At 39.5% G+C, this 24,996-nt stretch overlaps 1 protein-coding gene across 12 annotated transcripts in view; it reads right to left on the bottom strand.

Moving 5' to 3' along the window:
- The window catches only part of LOC122551329 (microtubule-associated protein 2), a 261,856-nt gene that overhangs the window by 207,316 nt on the left and 29,544 nt on the right, over positions 1-24,996 (bottom strand). Inside the window, exon 1 of one of the 12 annotated variants that reach the window (XM_087988732.1) lies at positions 7,605-7,624. The exons of the other annotated variants lie outside the window; for them this stretch is intronic. The gene's annotated coding sequence lies outside the window, so the exon portion shown is untranslated. Of the gene's footprint in view, positions 1-7,604; positions 7,625-24,996 lie in introns of those variants that run through there. 12 annotated transcript variants of the gene reach the window in all.

Here is a 24,996-nt window from a genome sequence, read left to right as displayed (position 1 = left end):
AGCCGGTGCACAACCACCATTGGCAAGTTCTCCTTCTAATCACAAATCACCTTGCCTTGGAACTGCATCACAATTCCTTCATAATCATGGGGTCAACATCTTTGATTGCCTTTTCAAAACAACAATTATGTTTTGATGAAAGGTGTGTGTGCGCATGTGTTAGTTACACACAAATACATTTTAAGATCATTTCTAAGAGTTTGCCCTTCAAACTAGTGGCATATGGGTGGTGGTTACTACTGTAAAGGGTTTAAAACTAAACAAGGTCAGAGTTCCCTTCCAGAACTGTGACTAATCCAGTGCATGTTTGAAATCAGGCAATTACAGAATCCTTGAGGTAAGAAAGATTGTTGGTACTTTGGAGTTTAAAGCAAGTAAAGTAAATAGTGAAAGGCATTAGGTTACTTTTGGTTTAAATAAGTCAATGACTGATTTTCTCTTAGAAACCCCAGAGACTGAAAGCTTCTAGGGCAGTTTTTGGAGGAGACTGGACATGGGATAGAAGCAAATATAGTTTCTCTTCTAGAAAGGAGTGTTCAGGACGAGCATTGGTACTCTGTGGTAAATAGTTAGCTTGTGAAGACCAGGAGTGTTCAGTTAGAAACTTGCAGATTATTAAGACAGAGAAAGTCTCAGCCTTCACTTAAGTATTCATAAAGACTTCACAATTCACAGAACAGAGTACTGCATGGTTAAGAATTAAATCTGTGCTAAGTATTTGATATACAGGGGGTAGTTCTTCTAAATTTGGATTGCTGTGATATGAGTTTGTTGGAGAATAGAGGAGATTTGTCTTGCCTTCAGATCAAAGTAAACAAGTGTATGGCACAATTTCATGATGAGCAGCAAGTTCTCATTCTGGTCAATATTCCTCTTAAACACAAAAAAACTGCTCAATTATCTCACTTGCTATTTGAGAGATCTTGCAGTGCACAAATTGGCTTCTGAATTACAATAATCGTAACATTTATGTCAGAAAGAAAACTAATCATATCTGATTTGGAGATGTCAGTGTTGGACTGGGTGTACAAAAGTTCAAAATCACAACACCAGGTTATAGACCAACAGGTTTAATTGGAAGCACACTAGCTTTCGGAGCGCCGCTCCTTCATCAGGTGATAGTGGAGCTCCACAACCACCTGATGAAGGAGCGCCGCTCCAAAAGCTAGTGTGCTTCCAATTAAACCTGTTGGAATATAATCTGGTGTTGTGTGATTACTAACTTAATCAGATCTGAAATATTTTCAGATAACAAGAGATAATTTGTGGCACTATTAACAGGTTATTTTTTTTCCCCCAATTTAAAAGGAATGTGAGATAAAAACAAGTTTGAAGAAGCAATGCCAAAGTAATATTGATAAAATTACAGTGACAAGAGAAATCATAGAAGCAGGTAGCAGACAGATGTTGGAAATAAGGGTAAACTGATAAAGATCACATCAGTCAAAGGTTTTTACTACAGACTGTCCAAGAATGCAAATACCAGAATAGAATGTGCAAATAAAAATGCAATATCCAAGTCTTGGACAGATGTAAGCTTTGTGGAAAGCTCAGAACTGCTCCAAGAGAAAAGAGACACTTGGCACATACGATAAGAACTGGCTGTGTGAATACAGCTTAGCTTTAGAAAATGGTGGAACAAAGATCAACTAATGAAAAAGGGATAGAGACAAGATTAGTAGAAGCTACTAGTTGAACCTTATCTCATTTACATAATGCAATTATATTATAAAGCCAAATTTAGATCGTAAAACAACACTTTCAGGAAAATATCACATTCATGATTATGACTATAAAGCCATATAGTGAGGTTCCTGGGGATCACATTGATTGACAATTCCATAAAGTTTTAGAATCATTACATTACAACACAAACACTTACTGATAAGTTGTGAGAATGATTTGTGACCTGCCTGGTGCAACAGTGGCCTATAAGCCAAATGCAAGCCATTCTGTCCTTTCATATAGCGGGCAATGAAGTCAGGACCGTCAGCTCACTTTTTAACATTCAGGCATCTTGATTGATGTTGCGAGAGCCAACAATTGACAAGCATCAGTTCCAGTCCTCCAGTTTAATTTGCTGACTTCTGCTCCCATTTCAGTGCAGATGTAACACAGACATTTGCACTTTGAATTTTGAAGTTTTGGCCACGTGACCAAATCTCACACCTCAGCTACAAATAGCAGATGGCTATGTATTAACATTTAAAACAGGGATTTCCTCTGCTTAATACCACTAGGCTTCAAACAGCTGACAAGACATGGAGAATACTAAATCTAGCATGCCACAATCTGTTCTGCACTAAGCCTCCACTTTGAGAGTAATAACTATAACCAGCTAATGTCTGTTTCCTCCATGTTTCAGTTTAAAGACAGCCAGATGGTTCAAGCATTTTTACAAAGGGCTGTGTTAAGTTCTCTTGGTCACTTTCTTCGAACAGATAGAAGAAATAAGAGATTGGGTATTATACCCTTCTTTAAGCCTAAAGGAAGGGTGTTTAATAAGAAATGTGTAAACCTAAAAGGGAAGAATCAAACCCACAGTGTAGCACTTCAGGGAAGGATAAGCGTGGCAGGAAGAAACAACAGGTTTTATGGTGATGTTGCATTGGTGTGAATACTCAATCAGGAAAAATTGACAAACAGCTTAATTTAAAAAGGGTGTGAAGTCAGAATCTTTAAATTAAATAAAGGTGATTACAAGGAAATGATGGCTGCATTGACAAAGGGTTTGGAAAAATATGTTGAAGGCTGAGACAGTAGACAGCTATAGAAGACATTCAAGATATTTGATTAACACCCAAGGAAAAAAAAATATATTGCTGATAAAGATATTTTGTCAAAATTTTACGTCATGCACCTCATCAGGACAATACACAAGAATACTAATTTAAATGGCAAACCAACATGTATAATATGCAAGAAGAATGCTGACTGGTTAGCAAGTGGACTCTGGTTGGTAGAAAGGTTGCCATGAGAATTTTATTAATTGCCAAGCTTTGGTTAAATTTTAAACCAGGCAGGTTGACTGACTAGTCAAAGCTCCACATTTACAAGTAAACCAGCAAATGGCTGTCACCTAACTTGTTAAGTTGAAACAAGTACAGTGCATGTATATGCTCTGTCTGCAAAGAACAGGGCCTTGTGAATTAATATATGTAGCTACCAGGACATAACTGTCAGCCATACTGCAAAAATTATATTCAATTGGGAAGGAATACATCAAGAAGCCTTTTTTCCCTTTATCCACACTTTTGTTAAAGAACTCAAATGAATTTATCCAAAATTTATATTTGATAAACAATTTGACTCTACCTGATTGAAGAGACTAGATAGAAACAAATAATGGAAACTAACTTTCAATTCTGAAATTCTGCCTGCTATTGCGGGACTTGAATCCCTGCACCCAAAATATTAACCATGTTCTGGATTACTAGCCCAGTGACATTATCATTACAGCACTATCTCCTTAGTTTAATAAATTGGTTTTAGACATTTCTCACCGCCAAGCTGAAATTTTATCGTGCCGTTATTGCTCTCACCTAGAAGATACATTAAAATATTATTTAGTCCTGTCACATTATATATTACTGGATCTAAAATAACCTTGACCCTGATGCTCCCAGACTCTATTATTCCACAAAACAATCCTGTTTACATTCTATAAATGCATCCTCAAAGCTTTCATTGACAGCTTGAACAGCTTAATGTAAGATTAAAATCACCCATGATATTTCTTGATTTATATTCTGTTTACTGTTTATCTATTGTTAAAAAGGGACCAATAAACCACTCTCAATAGTGATTTATTTCATTTGCCATTCTTTATGTACACCAAAATTGATATTACTACTTGCTTTTCTGAGCCAAGATAATTTCTCAAGCCTATGTTGACATCATCTTTTGTTAACAGAGCTACTCCACCTCCATTTCCAAATGTCAAATATCCTTAAATGTCAATCCCTGCCTTGGGCATTTGCAATCATGTTTCTTTCATGGTTATATCAATACATTTAATTCTATATTTGTGCTATGAATTCATTCATTTTTTAAAAAATATTGCATTGAGAGAAAGTGCCTTTAATACTGGGCAGCCCAGTGGCTCAGTGGTTAGCACTGCTGCTTCACAGCACCAGGATCCCAGTTTTGATTCTAGCTTCAACTGTCTGTGTGGAGTTTGCACATTCTCCCAGTGTCTGCGTGAATTTCTTCCGGGTGCTCCGGTTTCCTCCCACAGTCCAAAGGTGTGCAGGTCAGGTGAATTGGCAATGCTAAATTGCCCATAGTGTTAGGTGCATCAGTCAGAGGGAAATGGGTCTGGGTGGGTTGCTCTTCGGACGGTCAGTGTGGACTTGTTGGGCTGAAGGGCCTGTTTCCACACTGTAGGGAATCTAATTTTATAGTTTTAATATGTTTTGCTATTCTGCTCCTATTTGCTCATGTGCTTATGATTGTAGGCTTTGTCCCTTCCTGTTCTTAATCCTTGCAACGGTCAGACAATACAGCATTTGGAATTCTTCTTGTGCGCTGCAAAGATCAGCATCTATCCTAAGTATGTAATCTTCTGCTACTACTACATTCCTGTTTACTTTTCCTCTATTTTAAGGCCTGGTGTACCACAGTACTGTCATCACTTTGCTCATCATCCCTATCATCACTTTGATCATCCCTGTAACCGCTGCCCTTTCCACACAAATGGAAAGAACCTCAAAATTGTTGAAGTGCAATGCCAAGGTTCCTTTAGTGATACTTTCTAAATCCCCACGGTGGCTTCATACAAAGTCACATGCTCCTGTCCCTAACCATGGAGTAAATCTGATGTACCTAACATAAAGGGCTTTGACTGTCTCGTAATTCCCTGATACTTCGCTGCTCAGACTTCAGTTTATCAACTCTGAGTCAATGTTTCTTGAGTTGTTGACATTAACTGCAGGCATAATTGCTGCAGATTACATTGGTGTCCATCAGCTCCCAAATGAGACAGCTAGAACACAATTGACCTGCCTTTTCTTTTGTATTTTGTTCTACTAACTATGGTTGCAAATTTAGAAATACTGCTCAATAAAAACAAGTACTTACAATCAACAAGTTAGACTGTAAGAATACCATACTAATATCTGGTAACACTTGGAGACAGATAGGAGAAAGATAATCTTTGGAGAAAGATAGGAGGCTCAAGACTCACTGGCCTACTAATCTAGTTACTGCTTCTGTTCTCAGGTCTTGTTGGCTTTCACTTCCTCTTGGAGATGTTTTGTAGAAGACCAATATAGTATCTTTTTCCCCCACATCTTGAATGCCCTCACTCACATTTCCAATTCAGTACTATGTCAAACTGGTCTCTGTGCTACTTTCTCTGTTAGTGAGCAAAAACCTCCTTTATTTATACTGGCTGAAGTACCCACAATCTAATTTCAGGCTCTGCTGGCTTAGACACTGGTTCTAACTAGCTAGCTAATTCACTGTTCGGCTAGAAGAAACGACGAGTTGGATACTGAAGTTAATTTAACTTTTTTAAAAAATTATCAAACAGTTGAGACACTTAATCTTCAGTTCACTATACTGTCCGGCAATATTCCATTGAGTTGGCTAATTGGAAGGTATTAAACATAGCCCTGCTATTGTTAGTAAGAGGGGAAAGGAAAATTGATAATTGTAGGCCAATTAGCATAGTATCTGTCATTTGGAAAATTCCGGAATCCATTATTAAGCAAGTAATAATAGAGCATTTAGGATGGAGTCAGCAATTATTTTATGAAATGGAAATCATGTTTAACAAGTGAGGCTAGTGAGGCCACGTTTAGAATACTGCTTACAATTCTTGTTGGCCTTCAATAGGAAAGACGTTGTTAAACCTGAGAGGATGCAGAGAAGGGTGGTGGCTCAGTGGTTAGCACTGCTGCCTCACAGTGCCAGGGACCTGGGTTTGATTCCAGCCTAGGGCGACTGTCTGTGTGGAGTTTGCACATTCTCCCAGTGTCTGTGTGGGTTTCTTCCAGGTGCTTCGGTTTCCTCCCACAATCAAAGATGAGCAGGTTAGGTGAATTGGCAATGCTAAATTCCCCATAGTATTCAGGGATGTGTAGGTTAGGTGCATTAGTCAGGGGTAAATGTGAAGTAATAGGGCGGGGGAGTGGGTCTGAGTGTGTTGCTCTTCAGAGGGTTCATGTGGACTTGTTGGGCTGAAGGGCCTGTTTCCACACTGTAGGGATTCAGTGAAAAGATTTACAAGAATGTTGCTGGGTCTGGTGCAGTTGAGTTGTAGGGAGAGGCTGAATAGGTCTTGTAGGGATAGGTCTTTTTCCTAGGATGGGGGAGTCCAAAATTAGAGAGCATAGGTTTAAGGAGGGGGGAAAGATTTAAAAGGGACTTTTTCACGGAGAGGGTGGTGCAGGTATGGAATGAGCTAACTGAAGACTTGGTTGAGGAGAGTACAATTACAACAGTTAAAAAGCTTTTGGAACATGAATAGGAAGGACTTAGAGGGATATGGGGCAAATACAAATAAATTGGACTGGGTCAGATTGGGAGGTCTGGTCAGTGCAGAGACGTTGGACTGAAGGGTCTGTTTCTATGCTGTATGACTCCATGTCCTTGTACAAGGTACATTTTTAGCATGAGGTACAGAAAGCAACTAAGGAAAGCATGGAGGCTTGATTTTGAGGGATTTGTATAAAAGTGTAAAGGTATCTTATTCCAACTGTGTAGTGTTTTGCAGAGACCACAACTTCAATATTGTGTGCAGGTCTAGACTCGTAGCCAGGAAGACAGAGAGAATAGCTGGAGAACATAGATTGAATGGTCTCAGCCTCAGGCAAAGGGTCAGTCATTTCAAATGGAGCCAAGCAGAATTTTCTTTCTTCAGTGGATTGTGAACCTGGAGGGTTGTGCCTCTGAGGACTATACTGGAGTATATTCCAACGCTGCAATCAACAGATTGTGGAGTCCATGGAAATCAAGTGATTATGGAGATCAGGCAGGAAAGTGGAATGGATGTTCAGAGTCAGCATGATCTTATTAACTAATGGAGCAGGTCTAATGTTATTATGCTCTCTCTTTCCCCTGCCAAAACATGGATTTGGCAACAACTCCTTAAACTATTTATAATTGAGGGCATTTTATTTACGTTTTTAAAACCTTTTTTTTTGTACTGTTTTAGTACTTACCCCTCTAAGATTGGCTTTTCAGGACATTTCTGGGTTCTGACCCTGCAAACCTTTTATTCTCAGAATTAAAACTATTATGTTTGTTTCATTTTGATCAAATACATTGTGAAAATAGAGTATGCTCATTCCATGTGAAATTACAGTTCTTATTCAAAGAAGAAACAGTGGGAGTATTGATGGGTTGTAAATCTCTCAGAGTGGAAAGTTCTTCTTAACAAAATGTCCGGAACCCCGTGGGTTAATGTAAAACAAAAGCATCAGAACTTGGCAGGATGCATTAAATAATCCTGGGAGACAAGGGGGAGGAAATTATCAGAGCCCTTGAGATATTTCAAAGCTGTACTGACTGTGAATATATGCCAGAGGACAGAAGAATGGCCTATGCTTTTGCTCAAAAAAGGGAGACAGCGCTAATTCAAATAATTATATACCACTTACTTTGACATCAGTGTACAGTCTTTAATTACCGTTGAAATTGCCACCTATGCAAAGAGAGAAAATAGTTGCAAGTAACCAACTTGAATTTCAAAAGGATGATCAGATGTGATAAATCCTAGCCTTCTTTGAGGTAACATGAAAGAAAAAGAATAAGAAATGAAGGATTAGGACAAATATAATTTATTGTCCTGAAAATAACCTAAGTAGTGCAATGGCATAGGGATCAGTGCTACTGCCTCAGCTATTTACAATCCATATTATCAATTTGAAAATAAAGGACTCACTGCCTTGCTCACGATATGGAGCAAGTTGTGAGGATTCCACAAAGAGATATTGATAAGGTAGGTGATTAGATTTGAAAGAGAGATGGAGCAGAATGTAGGAAACAGAGGTGGGAATAGAATAGTAGAATTTTATTTAAATGGAGAAACACTGCAATAGAGAAATGTATTCCCGCCTTGTACATATGTCACAAAGTATCAACATGCAAAGATAGATTGTTGGCCTTTACTGTAAGGTTTATAAAGATAAAGATATGCAACTGTACAGAGCACTGGTGAGACTGCATAGTATTGTGTGTAATCTTAGTCAACTAACTTAAGGATCATACATGCACTGAAAGCAGTTCACAAAAGGTACCGCAGACCAATTCTTGGGATGAAAGGTTTATTTTAAAGGAAAGGTTGAGCCTATACTCATTGGAGCTTAGAAGAATGAGAGGTGATCATATTGAAACTGGTTTGACAGAGCAGATGCTGAGTGTTTCCCCTCATGAGTGTAGCACGGGGGAAGCAGCTCAAACACTAGAGGTTTCTCATTTAAGACAGGGACAAGAATGATTTTCTCTCTCCCCCAGAGGGCCACTATCTATAAAATCCACTTCTCCAGTGAGCAGTAAAGGCAGAGTCATCTCATGAATGCTTAGTTTTTATCATTTCTCAGTCTATCGCATGTAGTACGGTGTGTGCAGCACGAGGGCAGGACTTCATCATTAAAGGCTAATCCAAAAACACTGTCACTGTACAACAGGTAGATTAGTAAAGGCAGTAAATGTTTCTCTTCATGCTTCTGATCAGTTGTCACACATCCAGACTGATGTTTACCATTGGGACTCAATTTTGTCAGCTTTGGTTCTACAAGCTTCTTTTGATGTTCTGCATTGATGTTTCCCCATTCAGTTCATCTTGCTCCCTTGCTGACCTCAATGCTATTTCCAAGTAGTATGATACAATAATGAGCATCAATTAATTGGCCAGTGGCCAAGACTAGATGTGGTGATCAGGAATATTCTTTGCCCATATTTAGCCTGCAGTTTAAAGACATCATGGAGTCTAGAGTCAATGAGAGCCCATTTGCAAGCCCACTCCCTCCTGATTGTATCTCAAGATGCTGCTAATACTGGTGGGCCTGCCTTGCCAGTGCATACATACCCAGGGATATTGTTACAGGATGCGGAGATCTTGACTGTAAGGTATGAATCAATGAGCGTGACCATGTTAGGTTATTGCTTGTATAACAGCTGTCCCAATGCTTGGCAAAATTCCATAAACATTAGTGATGATCGACCAGCCTGAGAATTTTTATGAAAACTGGACTTTTTTTTGGGAGTACCTCTATCATCTCTAATGATAGTTTTCACTAAGTTCTTCACGACTGAGATTGAAGTCTAAACGCTTACTAAAATTACAACCTGGCAAGTCTGGATAATGGCAGATGGAACATTTTGTTAGTTGCCAATGAACCAGTGAGGATATTTATTATGACATCAATAACAACTTTAGCTACTCCTGTGGTACACAATGACAACTTAACCTGGTCCTGGTGAATTTTCCACCGCAAATCACTTCAATTTAGCTTATTGTACTTTCCTCATTCTAATGAAAGTAGCTCACTTTAAATACTGGCCGGATTTTCACTGTAAACATAATGGATCAGGATAAGATTTTCCCATCGCTTCCATGGAAATTAAACAGCAACACCTGACAATTACATGTACAGTGAGAGTCAGAAATCTGGCCAATGGTGGGAACTAAACATGCTGGAAATTGTTGGAGTTTATAAAATCTAGTGTAAGGACCCTTTAAACAACATCTTTATTATTGCCAAATAACCCATCTGGTACTGAAAATGAATTGTGTGTGTGGTTTCATTCCACAATTAAAATCTGTAGATAACATTTTCTTTTACTTGTCCTTTGTCTCTTTCTCCTCTTTCTCTTAATTATATGTTTCTTCCCATCTTGAATTGTTTCTATACTAGATTTGACAGAGAATTCAATATGCCAAATGACTTTCTAGATAAAACTTCAGGTTTCCTCATCAACAATTCTTGAAACAGACCAATCAGGGATTGATTACTTACCATATTTACAATATCTCCTGTTGAAGGCACTATACTATGATGGCCCTCTAACTTGCCACACATTTCAGTGCAAAATTCTATAAGAAGTCATTGGGCATGACTAAGCACAATAAACAGCTGATGCTATTCGTCCACCCCAGTAAAATCTAGCTTCGGACTGTACATATTCCACATAGAGATGATCCAATGCACTCAGCAATAGGCCCATGTCTTCAGCTATACCAGAGTCATCATCATTAGTTTTATATCACTTGCTCTGCAAATGGTCTTCTTTGCTCTGTAACGGATTTTTAACATCCAAAATTATTTACCATTTTTCAGTTACTTCACCTGACGAAGGAGCAGTGCTCCGAAAGCTTCAGATTTCAAATAAACCTGGTGGACTATAACCTGATGTCATTAGACTTCTGACCTTGCTCACTCTAATCAAACACCGGCACTTCCACTAGTTTTGAAATTCAGTTTAGTTTATGTGGTACTGCATTTTAGCTTCCCAGAGCTGAAAGAGAAGAATCTCCTGCTCTTCCTGATGCTGCTTGACCTGCTGTGCTTTTTCCAGCACCACAAATTATCAATTGACTTTCCAGCACCTGCAGCCTTCACTATCTCCAACAAATCTTTATTACACTTAAGTTACCTAAATCACCAAAAATCCACCATATGTTTGGTAGATGGTGGAATTTGAATTTAAGAGGAACAAAAAAAATCTGGGATTAAGAGTCTAATGATGACAATGAAACCATCAGTTTACTGATGTCCTTCAGAGAAGGTAATTTGCCATCCTTACTGTGTGGCCGGCATGCGACTCCAGATCCAAAACAATGTGGTTGATCCTCAACAGCTCTCAGGGCAGTTAAGGAGAGGCCACAATTACTAGCCTGGCCAGTAATGTCCACATCCCATGAACAAATAGATTTTAAAAAAACAATGTAAATTCTAAAGTTCCAAAGGAAAACAATCTTTAAACAGCTCAAAAATCTAAAGCTTGATTACAGCCAGAACATAGAACAATGTTCTGCTAAACATAAGAAAACCTCAACTAAAATTGGAAGCAGCATAACCACCTTATGTGAACCCATGGCTCCATGCCTGAGAGAAATCAGAAAATAATTCTTATAAATGAATTAATGAGGTTTGTTTTTAAAAAAAAAAGTGTGAGAACTTTCCCTCCCATTTACGCCTTATTTTTCTTGTCCATCCATTCATGAAACTTAATATACATAGAAATAAATTTTTAGGCATCAGCTTCAGTTCCAGGTGCACATCTTACTGACGTTGTATTTTGGCAACAAATGTTCTTCCGATTCAGTCAAGAAAAACTCACTTTTACAACAGTTTTAAAATTGATTTTAAAATTACTTTGAACATTTTCCAACAAATTTCACAGAAATAAAGAGTGTTGGGCGCAGAAGGAAGCCATTCATCAAATTACTTGGTGTCAATTTTCTGCTTTTCCTCAATCTTGCACATTATTTTTATTCAAATAATCTTTCAATTCTCTCTTGAATACCTTGATGAACCCACGTCCATCACATTTCCAGGCAATTCATTCTATATGCTAACTATCTGCTCAGTGAAAATGTTATTCATCACTTCACCCTTGCAAATCATTTTAAATCTATGCCCTCTTGTGCTTTTTCCCATTTATGAGCAGGGAGCATTTCTTCCTATCTCCTCTCATGATTTTGAAAACCTCTATTAGATCTGTTTATGACCTTCTTCTCGCCAAAGAGAACAATCCACCTAAACTCTTCAATCTACCCTCATAATTGAAAATCCTTATCCTTGGAATCATTCTTGTTAACTGCCTCTGCATTTTCTCCAATGCCTGCATACCCTTTTTTTTAAAAAAAGTGGAACTTAGAAATGTACGCAATTCTCCAGGTGAGATCTAACAGATGTCTTATTAAAGTTCATCAATACCTTTGCTCTTGTATTATATCCCCCTGTTAATAAAGCTGCAGATACTGTATGCTTTATTAATTGGTCTCCCCACTTGTCCTGCCACTTTCAATGATCTGTGCACATATGCATTTGGTCCTTCTACTCCTGCATTCCCCTTTAGAATTACATCCTTATTTTATATTGTCTTTCAAAGTTCTTCGTACCAAAATGCATAACTTCATACTCTGAAATTTATTTGCCACATATCTGCTCATTCAATCAACCTGTATTTACATCAGGAGTCCTATACTGTTCGCCTCAGTTTACAACTATTCTAAGTCTTGCGTCTACAAAATTTGAAATTGACCCCCTATACATAATGATCTAGATTGTTAATCTACATCAGAAAAAAAATCAAGATCCTAATATTGATCCCTGGGGAACTCCACCACAAATCCTCCTCTAGCCTGAAAAATATCCATTGATTGTTCCACCGTTTCCTATCATTCAATTAATTTTGCAACCATGTTGCTACTGACTCTTTCATTCCATGACCGATAAATTTTCTCAGGTCTGTGTGTAGCCAATTCAACACTTGTACACTACAATTTAGACCCCTTCTTTTGACTGAGTTCTTGCTTCTGCCACCATAGCCTGGGTAGCATTTCTGCCTTCAGTAAAGAGATGCAATAACTAATTTAACACCTCAGCTGTGGCCCCTCATCCAGGTATAAATCCCAATTTGGTACCTAACCAGCCCTCTGACTACTTTTGCCACCATTTACTGTTCATATGCCCTTGGAAGACTTTCAAACACCTCCATCTTGGCTGCCTGTCTTTTCTCATAATTTCTCTTGGCTTTTTTTCTCTGCTCTCAACCTTCAATATTCCTGTTGATTCTCAATTTCATTTATTACCCGACACTTGTCATGAGCACACCTTTTCTTCTTTATCTTAATTTCCACCTCCTTTGTGATTCAGGGAACTGGATTTGTTTGTGTACTCCTTCAAATGGGAAAGATAGGGCATTGCCTGTACCCGAATCATCTCTCCTTTAAACGTAGCCCAATGTTCAGTTACTGTTTTTCCTGCTCACCTCTTGTTTCTCTCATTACTGGCTAGCTCTGTTCTTGCAGAATCTGCTTTCTGCTACCTGATTTTCCTCACTCTGGCATGTTCCATGTCATTTTCCAAAATCATCTTAAACCTTACAAGACAATGAGCAATGACTCCTAAATGCTCACTGCCTGACACTTTATTCATGCCATTTCTAAGAACCAGGTGCAACAGTGGATCCTTGTTGGATTGAAAACATACTGCGATAGGAAGCTCTCCTGCATTCAATCAAGGAGCACTTGCCCTTCACTTCCTTGTGCATAAATGACTAAACACTGATATTTAAGTCCCCCCATTGTAACTACACTACAATGTTGGCATCTCCAACTTCCCTTCAGATTCCTTCTTCCACACCCTTTCCGCTAGTTGGTTATCTACACCTAGCAATGCAATTGTACCATTTTGATCCTTAGTTCTCACCAAATTGATTGTGTGCTTAGAACCTCCGACATCCTGTTCTTCCATCAATCCAAAGAACTCCTTAACCAATGATGCCACCCCTCCTCATTTCCTATTTTTTAATATTTTCTGAATACTGCCGAGCTCGGAACATTTAATAATTTCATCTTGGTTTGATTACTGTTTTTTTCTGCTTACATTGAGTAAGTGCCTTCAAAGATTTGGCATTTGGAAGGATAAAAATATCTTTATAAGTCTATTCGAAAAAAGTCCAAAGGATAAGTCTCATTATATATAAACAACTGTATTCATTTCATGACCAGTCCTGACACAGAATGTTGTTTATAGCCACACTTAAGTTTTCAATCTGGTTCAAGACTTTCTGCTGATAAAACCATGCAAAAAAGTAAAACAGTTTTAATTCTGAAACCATTATACAAGTCTGAAATGCTACATAAAAACACCAGTTGTTAGAAGCAATTGAACAAATGCTAGTGTACATTTGTATGCAAATCAGGTGAACGGAAACAGAGACTCAATTGAATTGCATTATGGCTGTTGAGCATTTAATTTCCTAGCAATTTGCTTCACTTGATGAATAGCATTCAAATAAATACAGAACTTCTTTCAGCATTATTGCAGCCCCTACATTACTACAAAAATGAAACACTCAAAATTAACAGAAACTGCTGCAGCTAACTTTACAAATTTCTGCCAAATTAAGTACGATGCTTTCACACAGAACTAAAATGAGGCAATTGTATTTATACCATTCAGCAAGTTCAGTCACTGGAAATGCTTGTAAGGAATAGTCAGTTAAAGCGGAACTGTACACTCAGGATTATGCCCTACATTCATTCTAAAATTTCACTTTTCCACTACATGCCATAAACTAGTGTTGGATGAACTGCAGTTTCCTTATTTGTATATTATCTCTCCACCCTTCAGGCTCTCTGCCTGTATTCCTGATGAAGGGCTTTTGCCCAAAGTGTCGATTTTACTGCTCCTTGGATGCTGCCTGAACTGCTGTGCTTTTCCAGCACCTCTCTAATCTAGACTCTGGTTTCCAGCAACTGCAGTCGTTGTTTTTACCTTATTTGTATATTGGTCAAACAAAATGGTTACACAATTAGCCCACAGGTCAAACTCCACTCAGTTTATCTATTCCATCCTCCTCTTCGGTTAGATATCTCAATATTGTCAGGCTCTATATCCTATTTACCAGTGATTTGAGTTTCTAATCCCATGTTATCTCCAAATACAGTGCCTACCTGTTAGCTCCATATCACATGCCCCACCACTGAAACCCTAATCTCTTCCACATTCTTAATGATGGTCTTATGCCAGAAACATCGATTCTACTGCTCCTCGGATGCTGCCTGCTGGCTGTGCTTTTCCAGCACCACACTTTTTGACTCCATTCAATTAATGACCACCTGGCTGACCACCTGCCTTCGCCAAACTTTGGATCATGCAAAACTCTCCTGCCTACACCCAGTCCCACAGTAAGTTCCACTCAGCCATCACCATTATTCAAAGTCGCTGTTCTAACACCATGTTAAAAGTTCTCTTCCTGCCCAAAGCCCTGTATACCTCAGATTTTGACCTACTTTGCATCAGTCCAGGAACACCACCACCATAACACCCATGCATTTATCTAGCTCCTACAACACTGAAATTTTCTCCCTTAACCTGTCAACCCTCCTAATTTCCCCCTCAATGCCCGAGGGGCCTATTTTTCTATAAATATGCTACTAATGACAGCTTGCTATCTAGAGATAATATATAAATCCCAATTATGATCCTTAAATTCAAAGTAACAAAGACATTCACTCAGCACTTTTTAAACTGAAACACAGCATGCTGAACAAAAGTCATATCTTATTAAGTTTAATCTCCAAGCATTTCTTGGGTCTACTAATTTCCACTTGCTGGGGCCTTCATCTGAAGGCTTTGAGCATTGCCAACACAAAGTATATTGGGTAGGATCAACAATGCTGGCCAATCAGAGGCATTTAGCACTGCACATCAAGCTAATGGTTGAGAATTGAAAACTAAGCACTGACTTTACCACTGCCAGTAAAGCAGAAATATATTAGCTATAACCTTGCAACAGAATCCAAGTATTATTTAAATGTTCAACATGGTAACGAGCTGAATATACAACACTGGTCCCTGAGACATAGTGGTGTGTCTCAGGGACCAGTGTTGGGACCACAATTATTCACAATTTACATAGATGAGTTGGAATTGGGGACCATGTGTAATGTGTCAAAGTTTGCAGATGACACTAAGATGACTGGCAGAGCAAAGTGTGCAGAGAACTGTGAAACTTTGCAGAGGAACATAGATTCTTTAAGTGAGTGGGTAAAGTCTGGCAGATGGAATACAATGTTAATAAATGTGAAGTCATCAATTTTGGTAGGAGTAACAGTAAAAAGGATTATTATTTGAATGGTAAAAAGTTGCAGCATGCTGCTATGCAGAGAGACCGGGGTGTCCTTGTGCATGAATCAGAGGGTTGGTCTGCAGGTACAAGTAATTAGGAAGGCAAATGAAATTTTGTCCTTCATTGTGAAAAGGATGGAGTTTAAAAACAGGGAGGTTATGTTGCAGCTATACAGCGTGCTGGTAACACCACACCTGGAATACTGCATGCAGTTTTGGTCTCCTTACTTGCATGTACTGGCACTGGAGGGGGTGCAAAGCAGGTTTACTAGGTTCATTCCAGAGTTGAGGGGGTTGACTTATGAGGCGACACTGAGTAGACTGGGATTATATTCATTGGAATTTAGAGGAATGAGGGGGGAACTTCTCGAAACATAAAATTATGAAGGGAACAGATAAGATAGAAGTAGAGAGGATGTTTACACTAGTGGGTGAAACTAGAACAAGAGGGCATAGCCTCAAGATTAGGGAGAAGGAACTTCTTCACCCAAAGCATTGTAAATCTATGGAATTCCCTGCCCGGTGTAGTAGTTGACGCTCCTTCAGTAAATGTTTCCGCTGATGGGTGAGTCCCGAACAAGAGGACACAGCTTAAAAATAAGGGGTAGGCCATTTAGGACAAAGATGAGGAGAAACGTCTTCACCCAGAGAGTGGTGGGTGTGTGGAATGCTCTGCCCCAGAAGGCAATGGAGGCCCAGTCTCTGGATTCATTTAAGAAAGAGTTGGATAGAGCTCTCAAGGATAGTGGAATCAAGGGTTATGGAGATAAGGCAGGAACAGGATACTGATTGAGGATGATCAGCCATGATCATAATGAATGGTGGTGCAGGCTCAAAGGGCACCTATTGTCTATTGTCTAAATGCTTCTAAAGTGAATGTAGATTTTTTTTTAAAATAATAAAGGAATTAAGGGATACAGTGAGAGCTGAGTCCATGAAAAGATCAGCCATGATCTTATTGAATGACGGATCAGGCTACAAGGGCAGGATGTCCTATTCCTGCTCCTAGTTCTTATGTTCTTCTGTAATGATTTGCATCTTCCTCCAGGTTCCAGCACAGAAGACATATTGCCCAGAAGCTTGTTTTTCTCTTCAGAAGCAGTCTCTCTCAGTCTCGTGTGCTGAAGCTAGTAAATAAAGCAAATAAAGAATATCCATTTGATTCTAAACAGTTGAGTCCATATTTGAGCCATTGCCATGACCAACATTTGAGGAATACCTCTCAAGAATTCAACGTTAATCATGCACATAAAAGTTTATGATTACACAACCACAATGTGTATTATTCATTGAAGGCAGTTGGGGTTAGGAATGGGGGCAGCAGACAATTGATATATTGGATTGTGCAATTATGCTGTTAAGGTTTGTCTTGAAAAGCAATGGCTCAGTGCAATGATGGTGTGTACGAATTTCATTGGCAACTGGACAAACTATTGGGGTAACCTTATAAACATTTTAGTTTGACAATTTTAAAACAAGGCATGTTAATGTCAATATGGCAAACTTGCACCCATACCTTCTGATCAGCCTCAAAGCCCCTTTTCTCAAATCAGACTAAAAAATTTATGTACCTGTATTACCGTGATTTATCTGACTAATCTTCCAACATTGGATCCTTCCAAACTCAGTCAATATAGGATTCCTCAGAGTGAATGGGAAGGAAGCTAGAAGAGGATCAGGGACTGGGATGGGTGGGAGATCGGAACGTTTGAGTGAGTGGAGTACATGGACTGGGGGATCAGAAGGTTGGGGAGCAGATTGGAAGAATAGAGGATTGGAGTTTGGGCGTAGAATCAGAGATCAGAGGGTCAGGATGGCGATGTGGGGGCACAGGATCAAGGAATGGAGTTTGAGATTTGGTAAAGCGATTGGATTGGCAGTTCAGGAGAGAGAGACAGCCGGATTGTCAGAGAGTTAGAGGTTGCAGAGTCAGCAGTTTAAAGAGGAGCCAGTGGTGAGAATCTTAAGGTGGGATCCAAAACAAAAGGTAGCATAATCAGAGTATTGTACATCAATTCTATCATTTCCCAGGAATTAGGCATGGTTTTAATCTAACATTTTCTGAGTAATCATGCAAGTATACCAAAAGTCTCCCAAGCCAACTAGCTCTTAGAGAAGTATAATGGCAGTGGGATGTCAGGAGGGCAAAAAGGGGCCATGAGATAGTTTTGGCAAATACAGTTAAAGAGAATTCAAAGGGTTTATTTAAATACATTAAGGACAAAAGGGTAATTAGGGAAAGAATAGGGGTCCTGTAAGTTCAGCAAGGCAGCTGATGTTGGAGCTGCAGGAAATGAGGGAGATACTAAACTAGTATTTTGCATCAGTGTTTACTGTGGAGAAGGACATGGAAGATACAGAATGTGGGGAAATAGATGGCGGCATCTTGAAAAATGTCCGTATTATAGAGGTGGTGGTGCTGGATGTCTTGAAATGCAAGAAAGTGGATAAATCCCCAGGACCTGATCAGGTGTACCCTAAAATTCAGTGGGAAGCTAGGGAAGTGATTGCTGGGCCCCTCGTTGAGATATTTGGATCAACGATAGTCGCAAGACTGGAGGTTGGCTATTTAAGACAGACTGCAAGGAAAAGCCAAGGATCTATAGACCGGTGAGCCTGACATTGGTGATGGGCAAGTTGTTGGAGGGAATCCTGACAAACAGGATTTACATGTATTTGGAAAGGCAAGGACTGATTAAGGATAGTCAGCATGGCTTTGTGTATGGGAAATCACATCTCATGAATTTGATTGAGTTTTTTGAGGAAGTTAGGAAGAGGATTGATGAGGGCAGAGTGGTGGATGTCATCAATATGGACTTCAATAAGCCATTCAACAAGATTCCTCTTGGGAGGCTGGTTAGTAAGATTAGATCTCATGGAATACAGGGAGAACTAGCCATTTGGATACAGAACTGGCTCAAAGGCAGAGAATAGCGAGTGGTGGTGGAGGGCTGCTGTGATCAGTGGCATGCCACAAGGATCGGTGCTGGGTCCACTACTTTTCGTCATTTATATAAATGATTTGGATGTGAACATAGGCGGTATAGTTAATAAGTTTCCAGTTCACACCAAAATTGGAGGTGTAGTGGACAGTCAAGAATGTTACCTCAGATTACAACGGGATCTTGATCAGATCGGCCATTGGGCTGAGGAGTGGCAAATGGAGTTTAATTCAGATAAATGTGAGGTGCTGCAGTTTGGAAAAACAAACCAGAACAGGACTTATACACTTAATGCTAAGGACCTGGGAAGTGTTGCTGAACAAAGAGACTTTGGAATGCAGGTTCATAGTTCCTTGGAAGTATAGTTGCAGGTAGATAGGATAGTGAAGGCGGCGTTTGGTATGCTTTCTGTTATTGGTTAGAGCATTAAGCTCCTAGGTGGCAGAAAGCAGATATAATGCAGAGATTGCACTGATCACTAACGAAAACAACTAAAGGGACACTACCTAATTTCAAGCTGCAGTGGTGTTTCTTCCTTACACTTACCACATACTGACATGAACTGTGGGTTGGAAAAATAATAATATGACAATAATACACATCAATACTAAACATTATCAAATTCAGGATTAAGATATGTATTGTGTGGTGAATCTCCAGAACTTGTTGCGTGATTTACATAATCTCATTTTTGCTTCACACAAATATCTCCCCTTAACCACTATTATTAATAAACAGTTAGATTTTTGCTTAAACTGTCAATTAAACAAAGTATAACTAATAGCACATGTTTTTAACAAAGCAATAATAGTCAATCCATTCTCAATCAACCCCTTTGGCCAGAATGTGAGCTACTTAAATGGTGAAGTGACATTCCTTTAGCTAGTAAGGAGTTAAACTGTTCTTAGAAATTCTAAATGTCATTTTTTTTTTCTGATGTGTCTTTTTTTGTCCCTAATCTTCTTAACACATTGAGTATAGAAAGAGAAATAACCTGACTCAAACTCACCTTCTTTCTTTGTTTGATCCTGAATCTCTTTCTTGCCACAGGTTGCAAATTGCTTTACACAATATTAGAACTCATTCAGATGTGTTTTGGAGGTGCCGGTGTCGGACTGGGGTGTACAAAGTTACAAATCATACAACACCAGGGTATAGTCCAACAGGTTTATTTGGAAGCACTAGCTTTTAGAGTGCTACTGCTTCATCAACTGGACAACCACCTGATGCAGCAGCAACGTTTCAAAAGCCAGTGCTTCCAAATAAACCTGTTGGACTATAACCTGGTGTTGAGAGATTTTTAACCTTGTTAATTCAGATGCAACTTTTCAAAAAAGTCTGCATCACTAGGTCGGGCCAGATTATTTATACATCGAGACTTGGGTGCATCATAACTGGCTAGCGTAGATCATGATTGCCTTTGGCAATAAGTCAATTGGAACTTACAAAACAGATTGATGGATTTTTATATGATGCTGTTACTGAGGGACGCAGTGAAAAGATGAGTTGAGTGAGTGTAAGAAGAGCCACAAGGAACTGTATGGTCCAAAGATTTTCCTGCATTCTTAATAAAAGTAACTTCATTGAGAAACAGCTTGCAGCTGTTAACAAAATAAAACTGCATTGCAAGTGACATGCTTAAAAAATTGCTCACATAAGCACTTGCAGCAGAATTAGAGGTCATATGACTACAAGTCAGCCCATCCATCAAATACATTTCACCTTTGCCGTTCTACAGAGGGATGTGGCTGTAAATGAATCCATTTTAACACTAAATATTGCTTTATCACATAGTACAGCACCACGTCACCATCTTGTACAATAGAACCAACCTGCAACATTAACTTATCAGTGCTCCCTCTCTTGTTCCTCATGTAGATTACCTCAGCAGTTTTAAACCATTGAAAACTTTTCAGAAGTTTGTTGCATGGGAGATATTGGTTTCATTTCACATAAGTTTCTACTTAAAATGCATCTTCTGTACAAAATGTATATCCAAGCACAGCTGCTGGGGAATTTAAACTAAAAACTTATTAAACATAGCTGGAATAAAAAGGATAGTTTCAGCAATAGTGACCATGAAACTTAAATTGTCACACAAACTCATTTGGTTCATTAGTACCTAATAGGGAAGGATATTTGCTGTCCTTAGACTATCTGACCCATGTGTGAGGAAGAAGTGAGGGCTGCAGATGCTGGAGATCAGAGTAGAGTGCGTAGTGCTGGAAAAGCACAGCAGGTCAGGCAGCTTCCGAGGAGCAGGAGAATCGACATTTTGGGCATTAGCCCTTCATCAAGCCCAGGGCATGAAGAACTGCTTATGCCTGAAACGTCGATTTCTCTGCACTTCGGATGCTGCCTGACTTGCTGTAGTGACCCATGGGAGAGTTCAGGTTCACAACTATGTATTTTGTTCTGTACTGCCTTCTCCAAATGCCTTGCAAGCCACTCAAGTGTATTCAAGTGCTCACCATGACTTAAAGAGACAAAAACACTGCAGATGCTGGAATCCAAAATGGACAGGCAGGCGGCTGGAAAAACACAGCAAGCCAGGCAGCATCAGGTGGTGTAGAAGTGTTACATCTGGAACGTCATCTTCTCCACCGCCTGATGCTTCCTGATGTGCTGTGTTCTTCCAGCCTCCTGCCCATCACTTCAAGGGCAATTAAGGATAGATAATAAATTCTGGCCTTGCTAGCAATGCCCATACTCCAGAAACTAATTAATGTGTATTTTGCAATTTAATAAGTTACATCACCATTCAGAAAGTACTAAATTGGCAAACAATATGATTTCTTGGGATTTGAGGGCCACTGGGAAGGCTGAAATTCTGCTCATTCTTAGTTTTCTTTACTGACATATTGCACAGCACCCTTTGAACTATTGCTAATAAAACTTGCTAAACTACTTCAGAAGGTAGTGAAAAGTTATTCACTTTAGTATGGGGCTGGAACCATATTCATGTCCAAATAAGCAAGGATGCCAGTCTCCATTCCTAAAGGTTTTGCATTTACAGGATTTATTTTCCCTACAAACTGCATTCAAATTTTTGACCTATCATAAAAGGATTATCATATTCCCAGTATTATTAGCCCAGGTTCAGTAGCGTAATCGCAAGAGTACTGCATCCACAGTGAAAACCCACTGATCACAGATTTTAGAATTTTGTTTTCAAAATTCTAGAACTTGTTCAACTTCACAGAATGAGAGAAATTTACAGCACAGAAAGAAGTTATTTAATTCAGCCTATCGAATCCAGTCGATAAGTAGCCAATATCTCCTTCAAATGTTTGAGCTGAAATCTTGTACGATTAGACTATTTCAGATGTAAATCTAGGTATTTTTACATGTTGTGGGTTTCTACCTAAAACACCTTTTCAGATCCCAAATTCCAATGAAATTTCTTCCTCAAACCCCTTTGGACCTCCTACCTCTTGACCCCTGATTATGGATTCCTCAAACAAAGAATAGGATCTTTCAATCCACTCATAGATCATAGATAGAATTTTAAAGCACAGATGGAGGCCTTTTGACCCGGTGTCTGTACTGGCTTCCAAAACAGCTACTCAGCTAATCGCACTCTGTAGCCCAATCTCCATTGTCCTCTAAATTCATCACTTTCAAATATATATTTAGGTCTTTTTGGGAACAATGGAATCTGCCTCCACCACTCTCTTAGGAAGCACATTCCAAATCCTAACAATTCTGAGTAAAGACATTTCTCCTCATTTCACTCCAAGCTTTCTCGCTAACAATCTTGAAGTTGCAACCCTAGTGGAAATAGATTATCCTTCTTTACCCTGTCAAAATCGTTCATAATTTTGAACACATCAATAAAGTCACCTCTTAATCTTTTGTGCTAAAATCTAAAATTCTTCATTCCTGGTAGCATTCTACTAAATCTCCTTTGAACTCTTTCCAGGGCTTTAACATGCTTCCTTAAATAAGGTGCCTAGAACTGAACAATACTCCAAACGTCATCTAACCAACGATTTGTAGAGGCGTAGCATCACTTCCTTGCCTCTATAATCTATGCCTCTATTTACAAACCCAAGGATCCTTCAAGTCTTCTTAACAACTGTTTCAACCTGCCTGGCCACCTTCGGAGAATCATGTATGTGACCTCTACTCTTGCACTTCTTTCAAAGTTGTACCATTCAGCCTGTACTAACTCTCAATGATTCGCCTACCAAAATGCATTTACCTCATTTCCCTGCATTGAATTTCATCTGCAATGTGTCTGCTTATTTGGCCACTTGTCAATGTCTCTCTGAAGTTGCTCAGTGGCATCGTCACAATTCACTATTCTCCTTGGCATAGTATCATCTTTAAGTTTAGAGATTTTTGCTTCAACCCGGCATCTCCAAACAGTTTGTACAAATAAAAAGAAAAGCAAGGACCCCAACACCACCCCTGGTGAACAGCACTTTCAACTCATCTCCAATCTGAGAAAAGCCCATCTATGAAGAGAAAGTGAGGACTGCAGATGCTGGAGATCAGAGTCAAGAGTGCGGTGCTGGCAAAGCACAGCCGGCCAGGCAGCATCCGAGGAGCAGAAGAATCGACGCTTCAAGCATAAGCTCTTCATCGGGAATGTAGAGATGGGGGAGGGGGCGTCCCCAAGAGGGGCCATGAGATAACTGGGAGGGGGTAAGGCTGGGGCAAGGTGGCTGGGAATCCAATTGGTAGATGAAAGTGGGGGGATGATGGTGCAAGGTTGGAGTGGAGGGGGTCTCTTCCACCCCCACTTTATCCCAGATCCAATCCTCCAACTCGGCACTGCCCTCATGAACTGTCCTACCTGTCCATCATCTTTCGCACCTATCCGCTCCACCCTCTACTCTGACCTATCACCATCACCCCCACCTTCATTTACCAATTGCATTCCCATCTACCTTCACCCCAGCCCTACCCCCCCCCCACCCTCCCATTTATCTCACAGCTCCCTTGGGGACCCTCCAATATTCCTGATGAAGGGCTTATGCTCGAAACATCAATTCTCCTGCTCCTCGGATGCTGCTGGACTGGTTGCACTTTTTCACTACCACACCTTTTGACTCAAACACATCTATATCTACTGTGTTTCCTATCCTTTAGCCCCTTCTAATCCATGCTGCCAAGAGCCCATCAATCCTAAACATTCATAATTTGCTAACCTATGTGCCATGTGACCCTGTATCAAATGCTTTCTGTTAGTCCAAATATACAAGATCCACAGCACTACTCACTTACTGCCTGTGTCACCTCAATTACATTTGTCAGACATGATTTGCCCTTGACAAAGCTATGTTGACCATGTAGCATTATTTTTCTCTAAGTGTATATTTACCTTATTCGTATTATGGTCTTCATCGATTTCCCCAAAACTGGTGTCCCTGTTGATATAGATCTGTGTTCAATCAGGTATAACAATCCTCTACCTGTTGCTCCCCCGACCTTTCGCAATGTCCTCTGTGCCAAATATAATAATCTTAGACAATCCATTGTTTGCTCCTGCTAAAACTCTGTAGTCCAGACAATCCTCTTAAATCTCCTCTGCATTCTCTCTCCAGCGTAATCGCATCTGTCCAATTGAATAGCGACCAGAACGGCACGAAATACTTAGCATTTTATACAGTTCTAACACAAATTTCCATCTCATACATTCCATACTTGCCTAACTAAGGCAATCCTGTTTCCCTTATTCATTCTTGACCACATTATATACCTACCCAACCAACTTCAAAGATCTATTAACATGCAGACCAAAGTGCTACACACTTAAGTATCCTGCCATTTGCTGTATATCATTTGTTGACCTTCTCCAAAAGCACTGCCTTACACTTTTCCAGTCTGAACTCCATTCACTATCAACTGATACCTTCTGACACTATGCAGTTATTTACCCCCATTATCAATTACATGAGAAATTTTTGAATAACTGCAAATGTCTTTATCAGATGCCCTACGTTCAAGTTCAAATCATGAATATATATCCAAAAATCAAGATAGTACTGAGCTATGTAGACTCCCAATGGAAATAGGCTTGCAGCAACTATAATCCTTTGCTTCCTGGCCTGGTTAGTCAGACAATGCTTTCCCTTCATGAATCCACAATAATAGTTTTTGATTAAACTGTGCATTCCCAGATGAAGATTATCCTGTCACTTGTAATATTTTTCCAAATAGTCTTCCAACTAACCAGGTTCAAATTTGGACTGCATCTATTCCATTCTCATGTTTTGAGCGGTGATGCAGCATTC

The sequence above is a fragment of the Chiloscyllium plagiosum genome, unplaced genomic scaffold (assembly GCF_037043375.1).
Source record: "Chiloscyllium plagiosum isolate Xiang-an unplaced genomic scaffold, Cpla_swu_hap1 HiC_scaffold_7, whole genome shotgun sequence".
NCBI lineage: Eukaryota > Metazoa > Chordata > Chondrichthyes > Orectolobiformes > Hemiscylliidae > Chiloscyllium > Chiloscyllium plagiosum.
Note: the sequence above shows the minus strand (reverse complement) of the source record. Positions and strands in the feature narration are given on the sequence as shown.